The sequence below is a fragment of the Salmo salar genome, chromosome 05, assembly GCF_965601325.2.
Source record: "Salmo salar chromosome 05, fSalSal1, whole genome shotgun sequence".
Classification (NCBI taxonomy): domain Eukaryota; kingdom Metazoa; phylum Chordata; class Actinopteri; order Salmoniformes; family Salmonidae; genus Salmo; species Salmo salar.
The window spans coordinates 17,107,743-17,113,088 of NC_138295.1; positions in this window are offsets into that span (position 1 = coordinate 17,107,743).

The following is a 5,346-nucleotide window of genomic DNA, read 5'->3' on the forward strand; positions in this document are numbered from 1 at the left end:
GGCACACAGACAGCAGAGTTGGGGACAGATATGCAGGGACAGACTGGCAGAGACAGGGAGTCTCAGGTAAGTTTGTTGAGTCTTTGTTTGGCAACATTATGAAAGGTTCTCAATGTTTTTTACTTGTAAAATAGGAACATAATTGGAAAATGCCATGGATACCCCGACTCTCAACTTAAACTGGTGACTGAACTAAGATTTGTTAAAGGCAATGGTATTGCTGTTGTGATTAGTTGTGTAGTTTTGGGTACCGGTAGTTAGGAGTACGGCAAACACCTTATTTCTTTGGTTCCTCAATATACATTTACCATATTACAATGTAGGCTATGTGTTACAGCACTACTTTTGGTGTCCCCCTCAGGAATTGCTCTTGAGAAAATGTAATGCAATTGTCCTCTCCAAAGTTGATATCAGATTTGTTGGTGCTGACATCTTCAGGACAGGAATACCGGTTTACTTAACGGAGGAATAAACACACATGTTCATCATTGGTGTTTCAACCAGAACGGGGAAAAATGCACTTTATTTATTTTCGCACATGCGCAGTCATACATCTCTCATAGGGCATGACTGTACCAGTGTAAGAACACAATTCAACAACATATTAGTCCACATGCCAACACCCCCACTTGCTCTTATACTGTACAAGTCGTATTCAACCTAACTTTATCAACACATTTAGCTTACAGTTATTCATCTCACAAATGTCAGTTTATATTCCAAACATGTAACCCAAGAATTTTTCATTTTTGAACTTCGTTACAGGTTTAGTCAAAACATCTGCAGCCATGTCTGCCGTTGGACAATATTCAATACTTATTTTACCATCACTGAGTGCAGATCGAATGAAATGATATCTGATGTCGACATGTTTACATCTCTGACGACATACTGGGTTCTTTGACAGAGCAATTGCACCTTGGTTATCTTCAAAGATTGTTACTGGTGTATATTGGCACTCACTATCCATCTCGCCCAATAACTGTACAAGGTACAAACTTTCTTGTGTAGTAGCAGCCAGTGCCATGTACTCTGCTTCACATGTAGATAAAGCTACTGTTGGCTGCTTCTTAGACCTCCATGAAATGACAGGTCCACATTTAGTTAAACTAAAACAATACCCTGTTATGCTTCGTCTGTCACTTTGATCTGCTGCCCAATCAGCATCACTATATGCTACGAGGTTGAGTTTTTCCACCCCCTTTTTGTAACACAACTCCTGATTCATTGTTCCCTTCAAGTACCTCAACACATGTTTAGCTGTTATCCAGTGTTGCTCTTTTGGTTCTGATAGGTATTGTGACAGCTTGCTGACAATCCAACTGATATCCGGTCTTGTACATGTCATCACATATATCAAGCTGCCTATCACTTCACGATACCTTTTTGAATCAATAAGTTCACCATCACCATCAAAGTTTAGTTTTTGTTCACATGGTGTTGACCTTGTCTTACAGTCTGACATACCAAACCTTTCCAGTATCTTTGTTATGTACCTTGTTTGGTTCATCGTTATTTTCCCTTCACTTTGTGTAAAATCAATGCCTAGGAAATGTCCAAGCCTCCCAAGATCTTTCATCTTAAATTTTTCACTTAACATTTCTTTTACACTTGTGAGTGAGTCACTATCACTAGCAGCGATAATTAGATCATCGACCCAAATTATCAAAATGATCCTTTCTGTTGCAGTTTGTTTGTTATAAACACAGTGATCAGCTGGGTTCTGTGTAAAACCATTTTCACTTAGGTGATCATGCAACATTTTGTTCCAGTTCCTTCCTGACTGTTTCAGGCCGTACAATGACTTGTTCAGTTTACAGACTAGTTGCTCACCTGTATCTGACCTGACTTCGAAACCCTCTGTTTGCTCCATGTACACTTCACAGTCAATAGGAGCATGTAGATATGCTGTTTTGACATCCATCTGATGTAACTCTAAGTCATACTGAGCTGCTAGCTGCATCAAACAGCGTACTGATGTCATATTTGCAGTTGGAGAAAAAGTCTCCTTATAGTCTATTCCTGCCACTTGACTATACCCCTTTGCAACATATCTTGCCTTGTATGTCTCAGTCTCATCTGAATTGTTTTTGACCGCATAGACCCACCTGCCCCCCACTGCATTTTTACCCTCTGGCAGTGTGGTTAATGTGAATGTATCATTTTCCCTAAGGGAATCCATCTCCTCCTTCATAGCAGTAGCCCAAATCTCTGATTTTGGTGAAATCATTGCTTCTTTGAAGGTTTGTGGTGCATTGCACATTACTCTGTAGCAGTAGTCAACACTAGGTGGTATCTGGTCATCACATTTCACTTTACACTCATAGTCTTTTAAGTACTGGGGTTTCTTCCTCGCTCTGTCTGGATAGCGTGGACTCTGACCATCTGAAGTCTCAATTTGCACATCTTGTGTCTCTTCTGAGTTTTGATCTGCCATCTTGGCTTTCGGCATGGGGTTTTCAAATCTCTCCCCATGAAGATCATCACTGTTTTCCAAATCTGTCTGAGTTTGGTGTTCGACTACACCTTTTGTAACACACTTGACTAATCTGTTTTTAAGAACTTTCCCAGTGTCTGGGTAGTAGACTAGGTATGCTGGACTATTTTTATCATACCCGACAAAAATACCCTTTTCACATCTTGAGTCTAACTTTTTCTTGTTCTGTCTATATGCATAGCAAACAGATCCAAATTCTTTCATCTTTGAAAGAAAGATCAGGCTTTCTCCCAGTAAACATGTAGTGTGGAGTCTGTCCTACACGCTTATTGTAACACCTATTGCGAATTACTGCAGCAGTCATTACAGCATATGTCCACAAGTTCTTTGGTAGGTTGCTTTCAAGTAGCATGCATCTTGCCATTTCGAACAGTGTTCTCCAATTTCTCTCAGCGGTCCCATTTTGATGGGGTGAGTAAGGGGCTGAAGTTTCATGTCTTATGGCGTTCTTACTGAGCAGTGACTGGAACTCTTTGGCTGTGAATTCTGTGCCATTATCTGACCTGACACACTTTATTTTCCCATAAGGGGCCACATCAGCAATAAACTTCTCAGTAGCTTTTACAGTATCACTCTTTGCTTTTAGGAAATACACAAAAACTGCCCCTGAATAATCATCCGTAAATGCTAGAGTATATCTGAACCCATCTTTCGCCTCTGGCTCAATAGGGCCAGCCAAATCAGTGTGCACAAGCTCAAGAGCCGCTTTTACCTTTTCATCAGGCTCTCTGTTTCTGCTCTGAACAAATTTTCCCTGAGTGCAGATTTCACAGTTGAGGGTAGATTTGTCAATCTTACCTGTGATTTTCATTCCCTCTGTCACATTTTCTAACTTTGACACATCCTCAAAATTACAGTGGCCAAGAATTTTGTGCCATGTGTGAATATCATAGCACCCATGACATCCATCATCATTTTCATCACTTACAGTGTTAAGATAGTAAAGTCTATCGTACTCCTTGATGTCAAAAGTGGTACCGTTCTTGTGGATGAGCTTGTTACACCCCTGTCGAAAGTTGACTGAAGCTCCGTTGGCTGTCGCTGCTTTAACAGAGAAAATGTCCTGTGGAAACGACGGCACGTACAGCGCCTTCGTCAGCGTTGTTTTTACCCGACGACCCGTGTTGTCTCTCAGGTAAACCTCCGCTGCACCTCTCCTCTCCGCGACACCATTCGTTCTTGTTCCGTCAGCCAGCTCCACGGAATGTTTTTCCGGTTTGAAAGTCTCGTCAAACTCCTTAAACTTCCCGATGTCCGTGACTATATGTGACGTTGCTCCCGTATCAACCATCAGCCCTTTCTGTTTCAGTCCACTAACCTGACAGTCACTTATTCTGAATGCAAATGTGTGGCTTTCAGCATCTGTTGCTTGTTTCACATTGTCTCTTCTTTTTCGTCTGCAATTTGCGTCAGTATGAGTGGATCTCTTGCAAAAACTACACCACTGTCTCCGTTCTTTGCGCTCTCCAGTAACGGTACATTCCCGGGCCTTGTGCCCTTTCTGGCCACAGTTGAAGCAGGTTATCTCGGTCCCTTTATCTCTCCCTCTTGGCCAGCTAACTTTAATGTTACTTGCCTTCATCACGTTGTCGTCAGTGGAAATGGCGCTAAACTTCTCGGTGCTTTCATAGCTCCTCAACTTGGTTTTGAACTTGCCAAAAGTTGTCGGCTCGTCACTCTGCGTAATGTGGATGGCAAACGGCTTAAATGATTCGGGCAAACCTTTCAGAATCATTGCAATCAACAGCCCATCACTTAAAGTCTCTTCAGCATTTCTCAGTGCTGTAATAGCCGTCTCAGCACGAATGATATAGTCCGTAACACTTTCGTCAGCGGCTTTCTGAAGAGAAGTTAGTTCAGTGTAGAGGCTAATCACACGTGGCTTCCCTTTACCTGCATAATGTTCCCTCAATATCTTCAACGCTTTTCTCCCATCATCTGCTGCTTCTCTCATTATCAGGGAAAGACTTTTATCATCCAAAACCTGTATCAATTCGGCGTAGGCTTCTTCATTTTTCTCTCCGTCTTCTTCATCTTCATCCACGCTCAATATGGCGGCCTTTAGCCCAAGCAAACGCAAGTGCCCCAAAAACTTTGTCTCCCATAACTCGTAGTTTTTTTTCATCTCCGTCGAAATATAATCTATTCCATCGGCTTCCATGTTCCCTCCTGGGCCCATAACCTGTTGGTGCTGACATCTTCAGGACAGGAATAACGGTTTACTTAACGGAGGAATAAACACACATGTTCATCATTGGTGTTTCAACCAGAACGGGGAAAAATGCACTTTATTTATTTTCGCACATGCGCAGTCATACATCTCTCATAGGGCATGACTGTACCAGTGTAAGAACACAATTCAACAACATATTAGTCCACATGCCAACAAGATTTTCACCCCTGATCCCCTTGTCGTCCCCTTATGCCATAGCTTGTACATCTCAATTGTCAGTAGAAACCACATTTGTTTAAGCAAGTCAGCCATATCAGCTGTTTTTTTTAAAGACAGTTAATGAGGCTAAATAAAGAGACGCCAGAAAAAAAACATTTCACGTTTTTCTGTCACATCATGTTTCTGCAGGTGGCAAATTCTCTGTATTTAGATGACTAGAACGGCCCAGGTCATTATAACAGCGTTTGGAGATTAGTAACTTGTCGGTGCGCGTTTTATGATTTTTGAGAAATATAAAAGCCACTGGCTGTCGGGTCCTCCCGATTCACCACCAGTCCGAGTAAAAGTGTGTTATGAAATCCGTTTCACAACAGAGTGGGACTCCGGTCTTTCGACCAATAGCATACCCAGCTTTCCCGTCACATGATCTTTATTTATGTAAGGTAACAGTCTTACA